The sequence below is a fragment of the Meles meles genome, chromosome 7, assembly GCF_922984935.1.
Source record: "Meles meles chromosome 7, mMelMel3.1 paternal haplotype, whole genome shotgun sequence".
NCBI lineage: Eukaryota > Metazoa > Chordata > Mammalia > Carnivora > Mustelidae > Meles > Meles meles.
Window position 1 is genome coordinate 132961449 of NC_060072.1, and position 24290 is coordinate 132985738.

The window sequence follows — 24290 nt, forward strand, 5'->3', positions numbered from 1 at the left end:
CACTCCTCTAACTGGATCCAATTCTCTCAAGGCATCAGCATCAGGATCCCCAGAGAAGTGCTGTGTATTGGGGGGGGGGGCTGCATCATGAAGGTGGGAACAGAGTTTTCTTCTCCCCAGGGCTCAGATACACAGCTAACCGATCATGGGCTGAATGATGAAGTTCAATGTATTTAAAAAAAAAAAAAAAAAGGAGGAAAGAAAAATCCGGGGAATCTTGTTTCCTTCCATGTGAAGTCACACCTCCACTGAGTTCTGACCCTAGAAGAGGAAACTTGGTCGCATTTGGGGCATCCCCATACTCCCCCCTTTCTCTTTGGGGCCAGCACTGCAGGAATGCGCGCTCTGTCCCGGCAGGAAGAGACCCGCCCAGCCCAGTGCTGGCCTCTGACAAAGTCAAGTCTGCCAAGCCCTGAGAGTTAGCGCCAGGCAGGCCGCTTTCTCAGGAAAGCAGATGATCTCCATCTGCCGGCGCCCTGACTTTCTTTTCCAACTTGTCCACAACCTGGGTGGGGAAGAGCGGTATTCTTTATCACGCATCATAAACACTGCAATAGTATTTATCTTTCAAGGTGGCAAATCCATGCATGTCACGAAAACTGCTGAGAATTCTACGACGATTCTCTGATCTTCAACATGAAGTATTGATTCCTTGGGCTCACTTCCTGCATCACCTCTCACCACCCTCTCCAGTCCCCTGTCCTCGGGCCCTACCAAACTACCTGCAGCTCCCCACTGCCTTACCGCTGAATGCCTCTGCTCCGTGAAATGGGCCCATCCCGGGTTCCTCTCATCCCTCCCACCAAACTTGCCAAATAGTCACCATCCTTCAAGGCTTAGCTCAGGAATCACCTCATCCTGAAAAGCTCTCTTAACTACTCCCTGAACCCCCACAGAAGATTTGGGAACCCATCAGGGATAAACCTCAATTGTGGATCATAATTGCTGAATTTTCTTTCCTCTTTCTTCTTTTTCTTTTTTTTTTTTCCTTTTTTCCCTTTTCTTTTCCTTCCTTCCTTTTCTTTCCTTTCTTTCTCTCTCTCTCCCTCTTCTTTTTCTTCCTTCCTTCTCCCTCCTTTCCCTCCCCTTCCCCTTTCCTTTCCTCCTTCCTTTCTCCCTCTCTGTTTCTCTTTCTCTCTCTCACCCCCTCCTTCCAAAGATTTTATTTATTTATTTCAGAGGGAGAAATAGCTAGGGATAGAGAGAACACAAGCAGGGGGACGGGGGAGAGGGAGAAGTGGACTTCCCCGATGAGCAGGGAGCCTAATGCCGGACTCACTCCCAGGATCCTGGGATCCAGACCTGAACCAAACACAGGTGCTTAGAAGGCAGACGGTTTAAGCGGCGGAGCCAACCTAGCGCCCTTTTTCTTTCTTTCTAATCTCTTGCGGCCACTAGATTATGAACAACTTGAGTGCCAGAACTGCTTTTGTCTCTGCTACAAAATCAGACAATGCACAGATGACTCAGCAACCGAGTGCAACAACAGGTCAAGTCCATGACGTCACGCACTGCCATGTTCTAGGACGTTTTCACTAAGAGCTCATGATCTCTCTCCAGTACCATGGCATAAATCAAGTTCTCCGGCACCTTTCTTGGTTGTGTTCAGGCCCTCTATCCAGAGAACGTTCGTTGACTATCCATGATGCGTCAGGCTCTCTGCTAGGACCAGAGTACGAAGACGAATACAGCTTAGTCCCCAGTACACAGGAACAAAGATTCTAGAGTACAGACCAACCCACAAGTGGGTAATTGTGATATAATTCAGCCTGTTGATTCTCCAGGAGAGAAAGAGCATTCCAGCGAGAAGGAACCTTCTGGGAAAATTCCAGGGAAGTGACTACTAACTTGAGGCATGCAGAGGGAGCCAGGTGATAGCAAGTATTTCAGGATTGCTGGAGGGTACAATTTTCACCACAGAAGTGGAAGGAGATAAGAGTGGAGAAATGCAAGGGCCTTTCTGCACCCTGCTAAAGGCTTAGACATCACCCTACAGTTCTGGAGAAGGTGCTGAAATGTTTGTGAAGGGATCTATGTTTTTGAAGAACCAGTCACTTGACCAGGGAGACACAGAAGTCCAGAGACCAGATGGGAAGCAATGCTGACTGCCTGACCTAGTTCTTTCTGGGAAGAACATAAAAAGGGATGGACTTAGGAAGTAAAAAAGCAGCAGAATTTGATGACTCACTGAAAACTCGGGTGTATTTTGTATCTATGCCGTGTCATAAACACACAGCTTTACCACAAACTTAACTGGCTTAAAACACACATGCGTTCTCTTAGTTTCTGTGGGGCAGGAATCCAGGAACGGCTTGGATGGGTTCTTGCTGCCATCCAAGTGTCCTTTGGGTCTTGGTGGAGGCTCGACTGGGAAGGGATCCTGCTTTCACGTTCACTCAGGTGGTTGGAAGGATTCACATCCTTGCGCCTGGAAGACCGAGGGCTTTAGTTTCCCCGCTGTCAGCCGGAGGCTGCCCTCGATTGGAGGCTGCCTGCCATTCTTTACCTCCAAATGTTGGGGCTCCCCAACATGGCCTCTTGCTTCCCAAACCAACAATGGAGAGAGAGAGAGAGACTCAGCAAGATGGGAGCTGCGCTCTTACGAGATGGAATCATCCGGGCACCTTGGCTGTAAGCTGTGGTTAGAGGCAAGGCCCGCATCCCACCCACTCGCAGGGAGGTGAGGAGGGAGACGACACAGGTGTGAACCCGAGAGCTGGCTTGTGGCTTCCAGCACCAGGAGTGACGGCTAGCTTCCCACACCAGCGGGACTATGCCACCGACACCTGAGACCAGGAGACTCGCGGGGGCGGTGCGGGGGGTGAGGGGGAAGATACTTTGTAAGCTTTTTGTCGTGGTTGAGTCTGTGGAGACTTGTTTTGTAACTCATGTAATTCATAAACTTATTTTGTAACTCTTCAGGTTAGTTTTTTTTTCCCATTGCACCAGGCAGTTTTCTCTCCCACCCTCTCCTCAGCATAAAGCCTCCTTTAGGCCATTGACTGTCCTCCAGGGAAGGCGTGCCTCCCTGTCTAAGGAGATGAAACCTGCCCTGGGCAGAGCCCCACCTTCGTTTCCTAAGTCAGAGTCCAGAGAATTTAATCCCCTCCAAATACCAAAATGTTGGTATTTCATTGCACAATACTGTTAGTAGGACTTTTTTAAAAATCTGAAATGAAAATCACTTAACCACCAGATAGTATTTGCTGCATTAAAATTTGGGATCTAAAATTAGTGCCCTCATTAGATAATGGTTCTTCTACGCATCTCTCACCTTCAAGAGGCATTAAGAACATGCCAGTCAACAAAGCAAGGCTTCTATTGCAAGAATAAATGCTTTCCCAGCTCAAAGACTTTTAAAAACAATGTTAACATTTTATCATTTTAAGAAATGCATATTTAACAGCCTTGAAATGGGTTTGGGTAATTCTGCATCAAATCGTCATCTATCTTTGACAAAGTAAAGAAGAGGACGAACTGGAGATGCTTTTCTTGGAACAAACATTTGCTATCCATAAAAGGCTTGCGGTCCTGCAAAACAGACAACAGACTGCAATGATCTCTTCGCAGTCATCAAAGAAGAGATGTGATCATGTGATGGGGAAATATTGGAAGTTAACTTACAATTTTCCATTCTCCAAGTTAAAGACAATCAGAAAGAGATTTCTGGGAAGGTAGAAAACTTGGCACAGAAATTGTCTCTGGCTTAAATGATGAAACAATTGACGCTTTTTTTTTTTTTAAAGATTTTATTTATTTATTTGACAGAGAGAGATCACAAGTAGGCAGAGAGGCAGGCAGAGAGAGTGAGAGGGAAGCAGGCTCCCCGCCGAGCAGAGAGCCCGATGTGGGACTCGATCCCAGGACCCTGAGATCATGACCTGAGCCGAAGGCAGCGGCTTAAACCACTGAGCCACCCAGGTGCCCCGACGCTTTTTTTTTAAACATCATGTTTTGTTTTGTTTTAAAGACTGATTACATTTTCTTCTATCTTTTGTAGTATAGCTTATATTTTGAGCTACACATATTCTATCGGCTAGTAGTTTATTTTAAAGATTTTATTTATTTATTTGAGAAAGAGAGAGTGCGCATGAGAGAGAGAGAAAGAGAGGAGCAGGGGGAGAGGCAGAAGGAGAGGGAGAAGCAGACTCCCTGCTGAGCAGGGAGACAGAAGTGGGGCTCGATCTCAGGACCCTGAGATCATGACCTGAGCTGAAGGCAGACACTCAACTGACTGAGCCACCCAGGTGGCCCTACGTTAGAACTATGTTTTTGATGATGACTTTCATGCATTTTTGTTTTTGTTGTTTTTCTTCAGGTTCATAACATGTATATCTGAAATGTAGCATATATTTGGCTCACTACGTAAGAAATGTCTCTGAGTGGCAGGAAGGGAGTGGAGGAAGATGGGCAAAAGGCAGAAACTTCCAGCTGTAGAATAAATAAGCACTGTGATGTACAACGTGAGGACTATAGTTAACACCACGATACAGTATATGTGGACGTTGCAAATAGATCCTAAAAGTTCTCATCACAAGGGAGAAAAAAGTTTGTAACTATATGAGGAGATGTATGTTAACGAAACTTATCGCGGTAATCGATTTGAAATATACACAGGTCACACCTTAAACTCATAGAGAGCTGCAGGTCAATTATATCTCTGTAGAACTAGAAGACCTGTGACTTCTAAAATACCTTAAAATAAATACTAAAATAAATAAGTTAAGTAAAATGGCATCCTTTGTATTTTATGGAAAACCAATATAAAAAATGCAGAACCCGAGGTCTGCTTCAGGCCACCTTGGCCGGGCACTAAACTGAGGGGCACTAACTTTCCTTTGTGTTCCAAGGGGTTTGACGCTTCTCACACTCACCAGAGAAACACTCCTGGTGGTTCTCAGTACATGTTTATCCCGCCTGTTATGAGGGGACTAGGAAACTACAGAACATTTTAAGGCAGCGAGCAGGACACTGAGGAGTCTGGAACTTTCTCCCTGTGAGGACCCATTAAGGAGTTGGAGAAGGCATGGATGTCAGTGTTTTCTCCAACCATGTGAGAACACGTGGAAGAAGACCGTTCACTGCATTAAGCTTTCCTTCGGAATGCCAGTGATAGCTGAACCGAGAAAGGAGTTACTGAAATAAAAGCTTAGATACGAAAGTTTGCATTTTTCTGTAATCCACTGGAATTAAACTTGTCTTTTTTGTCTTTCCAGAGAAACCAAATAAATCATGACGCAGCACAGGGAGCACTCTGCCCAGTGCCCGGCCCACAGCAGATTATTCAATACGTGATAACGACTTTCATTATCATTAATTATCAGCCTAGAGAAAATTGGGACTTTCCCCAAGCATCTTCACCTATGTTTCTGTAACTAATGCCCATCACCACCTAAGACAAAAGAATAACCACGGGCCCAGGCTACGTTAGGTTCCAGCAGAGCCCATCTATACAGAACGCGGGCTCTCTCTACAGCCCTGGGTCCTTTTCTCAACGTAAACATCTCTCCGGACCTCCCTATCTCCTCCAACCCATCCCAGGAAACAGAAACCCCAACCCATCACAGAGAACAACACTCATTAAGAAGGTAATGACTTCATTCCGTAGCCCTCTGTTGGTAAAAGAAATGGTGGTGCTTTGATTTGAGGAAATGAAATTCTAATTATTATATTCTCAGCACGTTGGGTGTGAATGTGCCCAATGCTTTTGAATGACGGGAAGTGTTCCCGCCCCTACCGTGTCACCCACAGAGCATCTTCTGCTTGACGAACCCTGCGACAACGCACCAGCATCGATTCTGTACATACTTATAGGGCCTGCTGGGCACAGTTCGGCGCTTCATGAATTTCCCCGTGTGTGAGACAATCCTCAACGTCTCATGGAGATGGAGAAGAATAGAGCTTCACAGTCTCTAAAATTCTCTCTAAAAGACCTGGGAGACCATCATCTGAAAAGGCATCCGAGCTCATGCGGTGAGGCCCAAGAGGTGAGCACACGCCAAACGGGAGAGCAAAATTAAACGATCTTCCATGCGGAAGGGTCTGAACTGAGAGTCGCCTCCACCGGGCTGTCAGTCTTCATTTGAACTTCACCTTGATGCTTTTCTGCAAAGAAGCCTTTTTTAGTCTGATTCAGACTCTTCAGCTTCAGAAAGGTCACAGGACTCTCCTCTTTGCCAGGAGCTACGTCCATCACATGGAGTATGAAGCTGGTTATTGGCTTCCTTGACGCATTCGTGCCATTAAAACTGTTCCCAACCCATTTCTCTTCTTATAGTTTGCACTAATTCTTCCACTTGATGAGGCGAAGAAACAACTAGCCCTTCCCTACTCAGGGAAGAGGAGTAGGCTCTATCCCACGCAGGCCTCTGGAGGGGACCTGATTAACCAAGGCAACGCTGTGCTAGGGTCAGAGAGGAACCCAGCCTTAGGACTTAGTTCACCCGTTTCATTCATTCTAGCCTGATTTTTCTTAACGTTAATCTCTGGAGCCCTGATCCCCATTTGGCTTGTGTACACCTAACATCCAACATCCAGTCCCTCTGGCTTTATTAACCCTTTACTGACCCACTTTTCTGATATAATTTTAGCCTTCCCCACAAGCATATATTCTATATTTATTTGCTCACCCTATGCACTAAGACTGTAGGCAATTACATTTCTACCAAGAGCCCATCTCAAAAGACTAATTAGTCTTACTCTCCTTCCATCCATCTGCTCCAAATTATTCCAAACAAAAAGCCATTATTATACTTAATTATGAGTTACTGATGGATTTCTATCAAATTCAGTAATGACGGGTGCCTGGGTGGCTCAGTTGGTTAAGCAACTGCCTTCAGCTCAGGTCATGATCCCAGAGTCCTGGGATCAAGTCCCACATCAGGCTCCCAGTTCCATGGAGAGCCTGCTTCTCCCTCTGACCTTCTCCCCTCTCATGCTCTCTCTCACTGTCTCTCTCTCAAATAAATAAATAAAATCTTAAAAAAAAATTCAGTAATGACAAAAGAATGATCACTATCTTATTACTTAATATCATTCTGCAATGTCCGTCTAGTGTAAAAGACAGATAGAGACACCATTGAGAAATTAAGAAATGAATATTGTCATTTTCCATGAGTATATATTTGTGCTTAGAGGATACAAATGAATCAACTAAGAGCTATTAAAATGTCTGATCAAAGTTGAACTTAAGACTTGAAGTCACAAAACTGTTAGAAGAAAACATAGGCAGTAAGTTCCCTGACATTGGTCTTGGTGATGATGTTTTGGATTAACACCAAAAGCAAAGGCAAAATTAAACAAATGAGAGTACAACAAACTAAAAAGCTTTTGAATAGCAAAGAAAACCATCAAATGAAATGAAAAGGCAACATACTGAATGGGAGAAAATATTTGCAAATCATATATCTAATAAGGGATTGATACCATATATATATATATATGTGTATATATATATATATATATATATATATATATATAACTCATAACACTCAATAACAAAAAAATGACAGAGGATGTCAATAGAAATTTTTCTGAAGAAGACATTAAAAATGGCCAACAGGTGCATGAAACATCATTAATCCTCAGGGAAATGTAAATCAAACCCAAAATACCAGCGCACACCTGTTAGAATGGCTGGTATCAAAAAGATAAGAAATAACAAGTGTTGGTGAGGATGTGGAGGACCGGGAACACTTGTGCCCTGTTGGTGGAAATATGCAGACTGGTGCAGCCACTGTGGAAAACAGTATGGAGGTTCCTCAAAAAATTAAAATTAGAATTATAGTATGATCCAGCAATTCTGCTTCTGGGTATTTATGTGAAAGAAACAAAATCATTCATTCAAAAAGATATCTGCACCCTAATATTCATTACAGCATTATATATAACAGCCAAGACACAGAAATAATTTAAGTGTCCATTGATACATGAATGGATGAAGAAAATGTGATATATATATATAACAAATACCATTATATAACATATAAATATATATTTATTTACATATAATAAATACTATATACGTTATATATAAAAATATAATTAATATAAATATATAGTATTTATTATATATATGTTATATATAACATATATTATATATATAAAACAAAATACTATTCAGACGTGAAAAAGAATAAAATCTTGCCATTTGCAAAAACATGGATGGACTTTGAGGGCATTATGGTTAAGTGAAATAAGTCAGAGAAAAATAAATACCATGAGTTCACTTGTATGTAGACTCTTGAAAAGGAAGAAGGGGCGCCTGGCTGGCTTAGTTGGTAAAGCATGGGACTCTTAATCTTGGGGTTGTGGGCTCGAGCCCCACATTGGATGTGGAGATTAATTAAAAACAAAATCTTTAAAAAAGAAAGGCAAAGAGGGGCGCCTGGGTGGCTCAGTCATTAAGCGTCTGCCTTCAGCTCAGGTCATGATCCCAGGCTCCTGGAATGAAGTCCGCATCACATCATCACGTCCCATCAGGCTCTGTGCTGCGGCGGGGGAGGGGGGACTGCTTCTCCCTCTGCCTGCCACTCCCCCTGCTTGTGCTCTCTCACTCTCTCTCCATCTCTGACAAATAAATAAATAAAACCATAAAAAGAAAAAAAAAAAAGAAAGGCAAAGAAAACTGAACTTGTAGATACAGAGAATGGATTGGTGGTTGCCAGAGACAAGGTGTAGGGAATGGGTGAAATGGGTGAAGGGCGTCAAAAGGTACACACTTCCAGTTATAAAATAAATTAAGTCTTGAGGAAGTAAGGTACGGCACGGCGACTATAGTACACAGTACTCTATTGTGTATTTGAGAGTTGCTAAGAGAGACAAGTCTCATAAGTTCCCAACAAGAAAAAAGTTGTAACTATGTGGTGATAGATGTTAACTAGACTTACTGAGGTGATCATTTCACAGTACACACAAATATCAAATCATGTTGCACACCTGAAACTAATATAATGTTATGCTGAGTATACTTCAATTAAAAAGAGAGAGAGAGAGAGAGAGAGATCTGATGATCCCGCGTTTGGAAATCTATCAACAAAGTGGTTGGGTACAATATTGACGGAAATCAAAGGTCTCACATCAAAACATTTTGGGGTGAAGAAATCAATCACAAAACAGCACAGACCATACTCCCATTTCTGTGAAATGTTCAGAATGGGTACATCTGTAGGGACAGAAAGTAGACTAGCAGTTGCCCAGGGTTTGGAGAGGGGGGCAGGTTAAAGGGGAAGGGAAGAATCGGGAGGGACTGCTAATGGGTACAAGCTTTCTTTCGGAGGTAATGAAAATGTTTTAAAATTAGATTATGGTGATGGCTGCACAACTCTGTAAATATACTATATACCAGTGAACTGTATGCTTTAAATGAGTGAATTTTACGCAATATAAATTATACCTTTAAAGCTGGCACCTGGCTGGGTCAGCAGAATAAGCTACTCTTGATCTCAGGGTCATGAGTTTGTGCCCCATGTTGGGTGTAGACATCACTTAAATAAATAACTTAAAAAAAAATCAAAGGATTCCATATATACCAAAATACTCTTGAAATATGACAAAAAAGATTCCATATTCTAAGGACATCAAATATAATACTTAGGAATGACTTCGTTGTATGAAAAAGAAATATAACCCACATAAGTAAAATTATGAAACTTCATTGAGATATATAAAATAAGACATAAGTGAATCAAGAGGTATTCTTGAATAGGAAGACTGAATATTACAAATGATACAAATTTCTTTCAAAATTTATGAATAATTTTCCAATCTGTTCAATTTTAATAAAAATGCCAAAGGGGGCCTTTTTGAGGCGACAGTAAACAAAATTCTAAAGTTTACCTGGAAGGATAAAAAGGAATGGAAAAACTGCTTGTTGATTCAAAAACTAGTGACAATCTCCTTGACTTTTCAAGGATTTTATAAGCTCCTAAATCCCTTTATTGAATCTATCTGAGGGCACCTGGGAGGCTCAGCCGTTAAGCGTCTGCCGTCGGCTCGGGTCATGATCCCAGGGTCCTGGGATCCAGCCCTGCATCATTGGGACCCTTGCTCAGCAGGAAGCCTGATTCCCTCTCTTTCCCCCTCTCCCACTCCCCCTGCTTGTGTTTTTCTTTCTCGCTGTTCGCTGTGTCTCTCTGTCAAATAAATAAAATCTTTAAAAAAAAAAAAATCCCCATGTGTTCGAAATACCTAAAGAAATTTGTTTTCTTACCTGAGTCTGAGCTCCTACATTTCCCCAACCAAACATAGCTAAATAAGATGTAAATTTTAGAAAAGTCTTTTCTTTTGTCTCAAATGAAGTACGATAATATCATGCAAGAGATTGTTTCAAAAGTTAAATAGATTTAAAACGTATTCCATAGTTGAAAAGGGACTTCGTACCTGTATCCTCAATTGGCCTCCAGAGGGCAGCAGAGTCATTTATCCTTAACAAAGCTACCAAGGGTTTCTTTGGTAATTGTGGTTTGTTTTTTTGTTTTGTTTTGTTTTGTTTTCAACACTTTTTTGTGTTTTTTCTTAGGACGGAGCCCCAGCAAACTGGGTGGCCAGGATTAGGCAGGCTGTTTGAGGTTATGATCAAAGCAATGACAACAACCAAAGGGAAGATTCAAATAATCACTTTTATACCATTAAAGCAATTCTTTTATTATATAAACCGACTACAATTGACACACTGATGCCTAAGTATATTTAACCAGAACATACTTATGAAAAACTGATGACTCGAATGCATTTAATCATTCCAGGGCTTTCTACTTTTAGAAGTGCAAGAAGTATATAGAAAGAGTGACAGTCACTTATTCTGCCACACTTTTTAAAGGTTTATTTATTTATTTTTAGTAATCTCTGTGCTCAACGTGGGGCTGGAACTCATGACCCCAAGACCAAGAGCGGCATAGTCTTCCAACTGATCCAGGCAGGCGCCCCATTCTGCCATATTTTTTTGAGCATTTGATACACACTAGATGTATCTCAGTGTCCCAGAAATTGTGGAAGACACAAAAGATGAGGAAAGCATGTTCAAAAAAAATATTATGGGATTCTGCCTTAATCTTCCACTACAAACAACAAAAATTCTGGATAAGGTAGGTGAAATGCATCTTGCAAGCTGACAAAGAAAGGGGTATGTAGGCTACAAAAAAGTGAATGCAGAAATGCAGAGAGCTCTGCAGCACACTGAAGCTGGCCTTCACCCCAAGGCACTGCCAACCCAGGAACCTGTGAACTTGGGTTTACATCTCTTTGTCCCACACAGAGAAGAGACATCCCCTCCAACCTCCTCAAAGTGGTAATTCTAATTCTAAATAATAGGAGGCCTCCTCCTTAAGGTTGAGACACCAAAGGGCCACACCTTCAGTATAAGAACAAACCAGAACTACATTGAACTGTGCACCGGTCCCCCAGCCCACTCCGAGTGAAACTGCCTTCTGTCTGCAAAGTTGGCTCTGACTACAGAGAAGGGAAAAGCATTTCTTCTTTTATGAGCACAAGATGAAAGATGTCCTACACAGCTTCTGACCCAAAGTCATACATCTGGGTGGTCTAAACTGCCTCAAGCTAAAGTCAGATTAAAGTGGTCACGGACCCAGGAATCCCACAGAAGCAAACACAAATCTCTACAGAAACTGACTTCTGTTCTAGGCCTCAAGGAATTCCCACAGAAATATGAGTTCGCAGTCAAAAATCATAAAACCCAAAAGTCTCTCACATGAGTGACAGCCAGCATTTATCAGACACTCAAAGATGGAAATGGTGAAACACAGAATAAAATCAAGTATAGTTAGATATATTTATAGAAATAACAGGACTAAAATTATGAGCAATTAGCAAGAGCCGTAAACAATAACCAATAATTGAGCATAGAATGTCAAATAGAATTTCTAGTCACAAAAAATACTATAAGTAATATTCAAAAACTCAATGAAATGGATAAAATAATAATAAAAAATGGGTTTAAAAAATATGAGTTAATGCTGAATGACTTCTTCAGCCCTGCGCTATGAAACCTCTGTTGAAGACCCCAATGACTACATTCAGAGAGCTGTGGGCTGGTGAGCAGGACTAGAAGCAGGGAGGGGGCTGCCCCTGGAGAAGTCATGGAAGCTTGAGCCCCTGCCCTGTACCTTGTGTTAGCATCTGAAGGGGAGCAGAATTTTCCACCCTAAAATATGTCTCTTCAGCATACGGATTATTTTAGGACGATTACTTTTTTTTTTTTAAGATTTTATTTATTTATTTTGACAGACAGAGATCACAAGTAGGCAGAGAGGCAGGCAGAGAGAGAGAGAGAGAGGAGGAAGTAGGCTCCCTGCCGAGCAGAGAGCCCAATGCGGGACTCGATCCCAGGACCCTGAGATCATGACCTGAGCCCAAGGCAGAGGCTTAACCCACTGAGCCACCCAGGTGCCCCCATAACATGTTTTTTAAAAACTGAAGATTAATAAAGGGAAATCTCATTAGAATGGTCAGGAGGTTGCACAGGCAGCTCCCACACACCACCATCGTGATCACCAATTGCAGATCCACCAGGAAGAGGTAGACCTTGGAAGTGGATCCTACTTCACTATCAGGCAGGAGAAAGGAAGGCTTCCTCCTCCTCCCCGTACTTGCCCCCCAAAAAACAGTCCAGCCTATGACAGACAGTCACAACTCAGCCACTGAAAAGCCACTATACTTTGAACTCTCACTTTACTCCAATGGGCTTTTTGTTTATAAAAGCCTTCCCAACTTCCCAGTTTCCTCTATAAAAGAGCATTCCTCTCCTTTGTTGGGTGGACTTGCCTATGGTTTTACCATAGCTTGCCTGTCCCGGGTTGCCATTCTCTGCTATTCCCAAATAAACCCCATCTTTGGTAAAATAAGTGGCAGTTTGATTTTTAAGTTTAACAAAACCCTCTTATTAATTAAAGAAAACAAATAACCAAAAAAGGAACTTAAACAGGCACTTCACAGAACAAGAAATCTGAATAATCAATATGCATAGGGAAAAGTCATTAATCTTATTAATAATCAAGGGAACTCATTGAAAACACAACGAGATACGGTTTCAGGTCCATTAAGATCAACAAAAACTAAAATGTCTGAAAAAAATCAAGTCTCCGTGAAGAAACAGAGTAACAAATATTTTTACGTACTGCTGAAGGGAACGTCTTTTATTACACTCACTTTAGAAGACTCTGGCATTTTCTAGTAAATAGGAAATTACAATTCTACTCTTAGGAATATACTTTAAGAGCACCCTTGCACATGTACGCATGAGATGGTATAAGAACTTTTACGAATCGAAACTGCAATTACAGCAAAGAGTACTACCGTGACAGATAAGAATATTGGGGAATAATAATACAGTGAAAATGAACGGAGGCTAGGTATACATATCAAGAAGGATGAGTCTCAGAAACATAAATTCAGAACAAAAGTCAAGAAGAACACATACATGCAATATTATTTTGAATATATATTTGTTATATAAATACATATATAAAAAGTTCAAAATGGAAGATTTGATAATTCATTTGGAATTATAAATTTAAGGGCAAACAATAAAAATGAAGGGATTACTAAGCACAAATTCATGATTATAGTTCTCTTTGGACATGGACGGCAGTAGAGATGGGTCCGGGGAAGGGTATACATAGGATATCAAAGACACTGGTAATGTCTTTTTCCTTAAATAGAGCAGTTGTTCCGTGGGTATTTGGTTTTACCATGATTTCTTTTGCAATTATATTTTATAAATATTCTTTTGTTCCTATTAAAAATTTAATAAAGGAAATTTATTTAAAGATTTATTTATTTGAAAAAGGGAGAAAGAAAGCATGCATGAGCAGGGGGAGGGACAAAAGTAGAGAGAGACAGAATCCTGAAATAGACTCCCTCCTGATCATGAGGCCCGCCACAGGGCTCCAGGCCTCGATTCCAGGGCCCTGAGATCATGACCTGAGCTGAAATCTAGAGTCAGCCGCTTAACAGACTGAGCGACCCAGGTGCCCCTAATAAAAGCAATTTAAAAATGATAAATTATTATATAGTCAGGTAGTTTATATCAAATTTTGCAAACTAGATATTTATATGTAAGAAGTTAATGTCCGCCAGTTAAAAAAGACCCAACAATGTGTACAAAACAGACTTAAAACATCAAAACATAAAAATGTGGATTTTTTAAAAATGCAGAATATTTTCCAATTTTCTCTTTTCTCTCTCTTACTTCCTCCAACTTCTTTCAGATTCAGCCTGTGGTCATGTCTCTGCCTTCATTAAGACAGAAGCCAGCCTAGAGCTCATTGCCAAATCCTTAAGTTGCCTGTAGCTGTCTGTGTATTTCATTCTCCCTTCTTGTGTTGGTTTGCTAGAGCAGCTACAACACAGCTCCAAAGGCTGAGGGGCTTAACCAAAAGAAATTTTTCTCACAGTATTAGAGGCTGGAAGTTTGAGATCAAGAGTTGGTTTCTGCTGAGGTCTCTCCTTGGCTTGCAGATGACTATCTTCTCCCTTTGTCCTCACAGAATATTCCCTCTGTATGTGTCTGTGTCCCAATCTCCTGTTCTTTTTTTTTTTTAATTTTTATTTATTTATTTGACAGAGAGAGAGATCACAAGTAGGCAGAGAGGCAGGCAGAGAGAGAGGAGGAAGCAGGCTCCCCGCGGAGCAGAGAGCCCGATGCGGGGCTCGATCCCAGGACCCTGAGATCATGACCTGAGCCGAAGGCAGTGGCCTAATCCACTGAGCCACCCAGGCGCCCCCCAATCTCCTGTTCTTATAAGGACACCAGTCAAACTGGATCAGAGACCACTCATATGACCTCACAGATCCACTCATGGTTTTTTCAAAGGCCTTACCTCCAAACACAGTCACATTCTGACGTGTTGGAAGCTAGGACTTCAACTCTGAATTTTGGAGGGACACAGTTCAGCTCATAACACTCCTTCTTTAAAAGATTTATTTATTTCAGAGGGAGAAGGAGAGAGAGAATCTCAAGCAAACTCTCCAATGAGCAGAGCCTGATATGGGGCTCAAACTCATGACCATGAGATCATGACCTGAGCTGAAATCAAGAGTAGGACGATTTACCAACTGAACCACTCAGGAGCTCCCAGCCCATACACTTCTGTACCATGATGGAGAATCCTTGTTGCCCTTGAGAACAATCCTTCCACTTCTGCAGTGGATCTCCTCTGCTCTGGCCTCCTCCACTACTCCCCGCTGCACCTTATTTTCTGTCTATTACATCATCGATTTATCCCTCAGTTCTGGACCTTTCCCATCTGCATATATGCATTTTCTAGTATCCCTTCTTTTTTAAAAAATGTCCCTTGACCCTAACTTCTCACTCCAGCCTTCCAGCCACAGCCCCATCCCTTTATTTCCTTTCTCAATGTCCTCAGTCCACACTCGATCTTCGACCCATTCCTACCGAATGTCCGCCCCTATCGCTCCACTCTGATGTTCTTCCTGGGATCCGCGGTGATGCCAGAGTTAATATCGCCAGTGTCACTTGCTGACTCTCAGCTTACTCAGGTCTCAGTGTGTTTGAAACCACTGACCATCCTTCTTGAAACCTTCTCTTCTCTTGATCTCTGTGGCACCGCACTCCCCTGCTTTTTCTACTGCCTCTCCGACAACCCCTCATTTGTCCTAACCTCATATAAATACACTTTCTCCCTGGGTGATCTCATCTAGTCCTATAGCTTTAAATCTATTACGGTGATGACTCTCAGATACATATCTCTAACCTGTTTCTCCATAGACTTCTAAACTCATACATTCAACTAATTGCCAGATATTACCACTAAGACATATATAATTCATTCATTTGTTCAGCAAATACTTCTAATTGCTTACTTTGTGTCGGTTAATATGGTAGGTGCTTGGGATACATAAGTGAAAGGTACAAACCAAGAACCCTACTCTTGTGAAGCTTACTTTGAACAGGATCCACTCCCTGAGTTCACAATACTCTTCTTCCACAAGACTCCTCCAGTCATCAATGTGAACCGGGCTTCCAGCTGTTCAAATCAAAAAGCTAGGAGCTACCTAGGATTTCTCCTTTTTTTTTTTTTAAAGAGTTTATTTATTCATTTGACAGACAGAGATCACAAGTAGGCAGAGAGGCAGGCAGAGAGAGAGGTAGAAGCAGGCTCCCTGCCGAGCAGAGAGCCTGATGCGGGACTCGAACCCAGGACCTGGGATCATGACCTGAGCCGAAGGCAGAGGCTTTAACCCACTGAGCCACCCAGGTGCCCCATGGATTTCTCCCTTTTGTTCCTCTCCCACATTGGGAAACCTTATTGGTTCTACCTCTAAAATATATCCCAAATTCATCCACTTCTTTCTATTTCCATTGCTCCCATCCTATTCCAAACCACCACCATCACCTACAGAGATGACTGAAACAACCTCTCACTGTTCTTATTCCCACTCTTGCTTTCCTGTCATGTATTCTCTTTCCAGCAACCTTAGTAATCTTGAAAAAATACATGTTAGACACAGATACCTCTACACACTCACAAAAAGAGTTAAAATCTAGGGGTGCCTCGGTGGCTCAGTGGGTTAAAGCCGCTGCCTTCCGCTCAGGTCATGATCCCAGGGTCCTGGGATCGAGCCCCGCATCAGGCTCTCTGCTCCGCGGGGAGCCTGCTTCCTCCCCTCTCTCTGCCTGCCTCTCTGCCTAGTTGTGATTTCTCTCTGTCAAATAAATAAAATAAAATATTTAAAAAAATATTTTAAAAAAAGAGTTAAAAATCTAAAAGAGCGATAGAACTAATGAAGAGTACGGAGCAGCTGGAACACTTCCACGTCTCTGAAAGGAGTCAAAATTGGTATAACTTAGAAAAACAGCAGAGGGGCACCTGGGTGGCTCAGTGGGTTAAAGCCTCTGCCTTTGGCCCAGGTCATGATCCCAGGGTCCTGGGATCGAGCCCCACATCGGGCTCTCTGCTCAGCAGGGGATCTGCTTCCCTTCCTCTCTCTCTGCCTGCCTCTCTGCCTACCTGTTAAATAAATTTTAAAGATCTTAAAAAAAAAAAAAGAAAAACAGTAGAAACCTTAGAAAACAGCATCCACTAACGCTGAAAATGTGCCTACTCTGTGATTTAGCAATTCTACTTAAGTATAGCCCCAAAGAAATGCATACGTAGTGCATTAAAAGATATGTGGGGCGGCTGGGTGGCTCAGTTAGGTGGGCATCTAACTCTTGGTTTCAGGTTGCGTTTGATCTTGGGGGTCATGAGATCGAGCTCCATGTCGGGCTCTGAGCTCAGTGGAGAGTCTGCTTGAGATTCTTTCTCCGTCTGCCTCTTCCTCTCCTGCTGATGCCCTCTCTCTATATACGTACATACATACATATAAGAGATATGTACAAGAGGGGCTCCTGGTTGGCTCAGTTGTAGAGCACATAACTCTTGATCTTGGAGTTATAAGCTTGAGCCCCCTGTTGGGTATAGAGATTATGTTAAAAAAAATCTTAAAAAAAAAGATATGTGCAAGAACGTTTATACAACAGAATACTGTCCAGCAATGAGAAAGAACAAAGTATTTCCATGTGCAAATACTGCTATGTGCAACAATATGGATAAATCTTACAAACGTCACGTCCAATAATTAAAGTCAGACATAAAGAAGCAAGTGTTGTACGGCTTTATTTACATTAAAACCCAAACATAAGCAAAACAAACCCTGTGACAGAAGTCAGATCATAGTAACCTTTGGAGAGGTGGAAGGTGTCATAATACTCTAATTCTTGATCTAAATCATGATTATTTGGGTATATTCCTCTTTTTTTAAATTTTATTTTTATTTATTTATTTTTAAAGATTTTATTTATTTATTTGACAGACAGAGATCACAAGTAGGCAGAAAGGCAGGCAGAGAGATGGGGAAGCAGGCTCCCCGCTGAGCAGAGAGCCCGATGCGGGACTCGATCCCAGGACCCTGAGATCATGACCTGAGCCGAAGGCAGCGGCTTAACCCACTGAGCCACCCAGGCGCCCCTATATTCCTCTTTTTAACAAAAATTTGAGTTGTACCTTTAAAATCTGTGTACTTTTATGTGTGTAAACTACACTGCAAGTAGGAGTCCACTTTTTAAAAGCCCTGCCAGTAAGCCATTCTTGTCAAAGTATAAATTTGAATTTGATTCTAACCAAGATTTTAGAGTTAAATTCTAATTTATGAGAAATATGGAAAACAAAGGAACAAATGACACATTCCCCTGAGGAAGCAAACTAACAGATACAGAACGCGTGACATTTTGAAAGACAACGGCCTTAATTATTGTAAAAGTCAATGTCAAGGAAAAGAAAGAAAAAAGAGAAAGGGTAGGGGAAAAAAGAAATGTATTACAACTGAAATGATACTTCTTTTTACTGACACATGTTAGAAAAAAATGGAAGCATGACTTGTTATAAAAGTACAGAAACTTTAAATTAAAATGTTTCTTTTTCTCCCTCATTCTCCAGACATTCTGCATGGTCTCCAATATTGTGTTGTTCTGCCACATTTTTTTCAATTAAAATGTATCTTGGAAATGCTTTCATAGTATCTCATAGTAATACACATGAATTTACCTTAGTTTAAATGGGTACTTTCTATCATTTCATATGTATTATCATAGTAATACATATGAATTTACCTTAGTTTAAATGGGTACTTTCTATCATTTATGTCATTAATGATTCCATTAATCTATTAAATATAAATTTAATATTTAAACTTATTATTTTTAAATTAAATTTAATTATTTAATTATTAATTTTAATTTACTTATTTATTAAATTAATTATTATTTAATTAATAATTTAATTATTAATAATATTTAAATTACATGCATATTTAAATTATTATTAATTTATATTTAATTTATATTTAATTATTATTGATTTATATTTAAACTTATATAAATATAAGTTAAACTTATAAACTTATATAAATATAAGTTAAACTTATATAAATATAAGTTTAAATATAAACTATTAAAAACTAGTTAACAATGCTAGTCATTGTATATGTATTTTTATACCCTTAAATTGGGATTACTAGGTCAAAATAAATGCACATTTAAATTTTTTTTTAGAATTTGCTAAATTTTCTTCCAGATGGGTGGTACCAATTTAAGCTTCCACAATAATTGTGTTTACTCATTAACCCACACCTTGCCAAAAGTAGGTAATATCAATCTTTAAATTCCTGCCAGTTGGATAGATGAAAATAGTATTTTTTGCTTCATTTGCATTTGTTTGATTTTTAATAAGGTTGAACATTTTTTGTAAGTCTGTTGGCCATTTGGATATTTTTATTTATTTAGAGAGAGAGTGCATGAGGGAGAGGGAGGAGGAAAGAATCTCACGCAGATTCCCCGCTGAGTGCAGAGCCTGATGCAGGGCTCAAATTCTCACCACCCTGAGATCATGACCCGAGCTGAGATCACCAGTCAGACGCTTAATCGACTGAGCCACCTACATGCCCCTATTCAGCATTATCTTAATGATTGGTAGGAGCTCTCAATATGTCAGGAATATTAATACATTATTTGCATATTTTATTTGCACAGATTTCTGAGTTCTTCATTTTTCGTCAAACTATTTTTACTTTCTTTTGTTGTAAAGAAGTTTTTCATTTTATGTGTATTTTTATTTTCCTTTATGGCTGTGGAAAGATTCATGCTCAGAAAGCCCTTCCCCATTAATCTGTTCCTGTGTTTATTGTCTCAACAGAGGCTTATCCAGCACCTGTTACATGCCTCTAGGTATGAAGCCAAGATGGCTGCCCTCCCAAAGCAGAGAGTCTAGTGGGGTGAACCAGAACACTCAAAGGTAAATAAACATGAACAGGACAATCTTAGGCAACTGCTCTGAAGGCCACAGAATGGGGTGATAGGGTAGGGACAGACTGGCCTGCAAGATCTGTCCTTGAGCGGTGGTGATCACAGGAAGCCGAGGTGGCGCACTTGACCTGCAGTATGAAGACGGAGACCAGAGGGTTCCAGGGGTTAGCGCCAAGGCAGAAATGTATTTGGTAGGTTTGAGGGTCTGAAAGCTGCAGCAGAATGAACCTGGGGAGCCAAGGGGGCCAGGGTCACCCAAGGGTAGGAAGGCATAGACCAAGCAAGAGAGCTCAGACTCTATCTTGAACTCTAAGAAAGAGGACTAAAGGACATTTTTCAAATATGTCTACTTTTTATGATGAAACATACACCAAAGTAGAGAAAATTATAATAGTCCATTACACAGTTATCAACCCATTCTGTACTTACGTATTTTTATGGGAATCCTAGACATCTTGTCTTTGACCCCTACATACTTCCCAGTTCATCTCTAATAACTAAGGATTTCTTTATTTTCTCATGGAATCATACTGCCACCAACACAGTAACAAAAATAACAGTTTCTTAATATTATTTAATATCTAGTCCATAATAAAATTTTTCTAATTATCTCGAAACTTTTTTCCTAACAGTTCGGTTGTTCAAAGCAGGATCCTAACTAGTCCTGCATAATGCATTTAGTGAGATGTCTCTTGAAATTCTTTTAATCTAGGGCGGAACATCATTCCTTTTGTCCCTCCCCTCCACTAGCCAACATTCTCCCTTCAACTACAGATAGTAGCTCATCTTCTTTCCTTCCCTCTTTCTCATTCTTTCTTCTATTTTTCTCCAATAAATATTTATTAAAATCCAAGCACTGCACTGGGCACTGAGGAAACTCTCCATGGCTTCTGTCTTCCTAGAGGGAAATCTCTGTCTCCATTTCCCCAACACATTTTAACGCCCTTACAGGAGTATCCACCTAGAAGGGTACAGAGGCACCTCTCTTTCTCCTGCTCAGAAAATTCAAGCATTTCCCATTTTCTGTGGAACAACTGTAGAGACACGGATGGGAACTGGACTCCCAGCTCCACCACCGACCAGCTCTGTGGCCTTGGGCAAATTGCTTAATGTCACCTTGGCTCAGTTTCTTAAGTTAGCCAATGAGGATACTACTGCCCACCTCAAACGCTTATTTCATGGGGCTGAACCAGGCAAAAGATACTTGAACTTCATCTCTGGGCACCACATTTTGGATGAGCTGGATAACACAGGCACTTCCATAGTGACGTAATTTACACCTTGTAATTAGCAAGAGCACCAAATAAGAATACACGACTGTAACGGGGCTCTTGTTCTTACCACCACTCTCTGTGCCACATTAGAAATTGAGGAATTGTGGTGGGGTCCTGGTTCTTGCCACTTGCTCATGTGAAGACCAAATAAAACGATACATCTAAACTCCCTGCACAAAGAAAGCAGTCAGTAAAGCATAGCTCTTTCACTGTTATTAATAAAAGCATAAAGATAAAATAAAATCAAATGTACCTGTGCAAACTTTCATGAATTCTCCTAAGTTATTCGGCTTCACAGAATATTGCTGGGAAATCTATGGCTAATGCAACCCAGGAACTGAATTTTTCATTTAATTTCAACTTCAATTTTAATAGCCACCTATGGGTACCGGCTACCATGTGGGGCTGTGCAACAGTCAGCAATCTGACCAGGTCTTATTTGCCTTTCCACATGCTATTGGAAGTGGGAAGCCAGTTTGCCTAAAGTTTTGCCTACCCAACATCACTCCTTTAGGTACCAAAACCTCTCTTTTCTACATGGTTAAACACTTTCCTTGATATTACTTCCTGGGATGGGCATGTCACTCTGGTTTGGCTTGCAGTGAGGGGTAGGGGACAATAACTAGGTCAGATTGGTCGGGGTCAGTCTTGAGACTCTTGTAGGAACTATTTAGAAAGAGATGCTCTACCTAAGGTTGCTCTCATGTGAAGAAATCAAACCATCAGAGATGGTTGTCCATAATTTTATGGACAAGATAAGATTATTTGAGCACCTAGATCCAGCTTTTCCTGAAGTCATTACTATCATTACAGTTACATGAACCAATACATTCTTTTAACTAATGTCTGTGTGAATTAGGTATCATTTGCCACTGAAAATGTCCTGACTAATAGACACTATGCTGTCTACCTAGAATCCCTTTGTACTTCTTGTCTACCAACTGAGAATTTACTTTAAAGCCTAGCACAAATATCACCTTCTCTGTGAAGTCTTCCCAAAGCATGAAAGCAGACCTAACCACTCCCTTTGTGGTTTTCCATATCTCCTTTATACGTTTATCTCTGCAATGAACAAAGTACATCATGGCCAAGTTTGTAATTCACCCCTATTCATCTCTCATTCATCTTTGTAATGTCAGTATTCACCATATCTCAAGCACGCAGTACTCACTCAACATGTGTTCAGTTAAACTGAAGATGAATTTCTTCTACTTAAAGATATCACAGCCTAATATTTTATGTAGTTTGTTGCTGCCTTTATCTATTAAGATAAGTATGTTTACTCTGTTGAAACATAGGAAATTGCTGATATTTCGCATGTTGGGACCCAAACGTGGCAATTTCCTATGGTTCAACGTAGCAGATACAGATGATTATTATAGCTATCTTAAGGGCACTTTCCCATACCTGCAGTCAGTGGTCAGAAAGCTACCGGTCTAAGTGCTAAGAGAATTAAGGGAGCACAACAAATGACCAATGCCAAGGAGCGTCACGAACACGTGAAATGCTCGTTGAGTTGGCAGACACTCAGACGGCGCTTATCTTGTTGCAGGCGCCACTGTAAGTGCTTCACAGGGATCGGTTCATCCCATCCTCATTCCACCCTCATTACAAGCCCGTGAGGGGGGCACTATTACGATCCTCATTTGACAGATGACAAAATTGAGGCAGAGAGGTTCAGTCTTCCGCCTAGGGTCACATAATGATAAAGTGACCGAGCCAGGACTCTAAGCCAAGTAGTCTGACTCCAGCCAGGGTCCTGGTTCTGAAGCATGCACGAACCCGGACGCCATGTGGTGCTGGCCGAACTATTACAGAGGTCGTCTGTCCCACAACGGCAATGTGGTGCTCGCTTCGGCAGCACATATACAACAACGGCAATGTGGAAGTTGCTTATTGATGTGAGTGCAAGGGAGCTGTGCCAGCCGTCTATTTACTGCATCTCCCCAACCTTAGCGCCATGAAACCACAACTGTTTATCGTGCTCTCGAGCTCCGTGGGGCGAGGAATTAAGGCCAGCCCAAGGGGATGTCTTGTCTCTCCTCCGTAATGCCTGGGACCTCAGATGGAAAAAGAAAATGGCTGGGAGCTGGATGACTTGAAAGCTGAGCTCGGCTGAGCCTCTGGACCCAGGATCCACAGGTAGATCCTCCAAACAGCTTGAGCTTCTCACAACACAGCGGCTGGATTCAGAGAGGGTGAATCCAGACAGCAAAGGTTCCAAGAGGATGAGAATGAAGCTGCACAGCTTCTTTAGACCTAGCCTCTGAACTGGTGCAGTGGCCCTTTCTATACCCAGGAGCAAGGCACCAAGGCGAGCCCCGATTCAAGGAGGGGGAATTAGGCTCCGCCTCTGTGCGGGAGAGGAGCGAGGTAACACGGCAGGGGAGAAAGACAGGGTCACTGCACTTTTGGGAACGCATCTGGCACGGAGTCACAGAGATTGTTGTCACAGCAGTAGGTTCTGGAATATTTTCAGCTGGCAATTACTGACCCAGCAGCTTAAACACGAAGAAGGGTATTATCTCATGAAATGAAAGGGCCAGAGGCAGGGCAGGGCCAGAGTTATTGAGTTGCTCGGTGATGCTCCTCAAGGACCCCAGTGCTTTCTATCTTTCCACTCTGCTGCCTTTAGCACATCCGAAGTGCCTCAGTCCTTGGTTGCAGATTGGCTGCCGCAATTCCAAGCATCAGGAGCCAACAATGTCAAAGAAAGAAAGAAGGAGGATATTTCTTCCTGAAAGCTTGTTAAAATGACAAAGAATCAGCTCCTCCCCGAATCTCAGAGCCAATGTAATGTCAGGTCACACTGGTCAGGCACCTGACTTTGTGTTCATGCCATATCTGGAAAGGAAGCAGGGGGGGGAGGCTGGGTGGCTCAGTCGGTTCAGCGTCTGCCTTCGGCTCAGGTCCTCATCTGAGGGTCCCGGGATACAGCCCCACATACAGCTCTCTGCTCGGCAGCAAGCCTGCTTCTCCCTCTCCCACTCCCACAATTATGCATCAGGCCCAGCGCGAAGAGGCAGGCAGAGCTGTGAATAGACAGACATCCCTACCCTCATCAGGCTTACAGCCTGGCATGGAACAGAACACGTAACCGGCAATTACATAATTAAACACAAATGTGATAAACGCTCTGAAAAGAAGTATGCAATCAATGAACAATTTGCCATAATAAAAAGTATTTCTTCCCAGAG

The 24290-nt window shown here is 41.7% G+C and overlaps 1 protein-coding gene across 1 annotated transcript in view; it reads right to left on the minus strand.

Annotated features, from left to right (window-relative positions):
- C7H10orf67 (chromosome 7 C10orf67 homolog) overlaps positions 1–24290 on the minus strand; it is a 152697-nt gene that overhangs the window by 100024 nt on the left and 28383 nt on the right. The window lies entirely within an intron of this gene.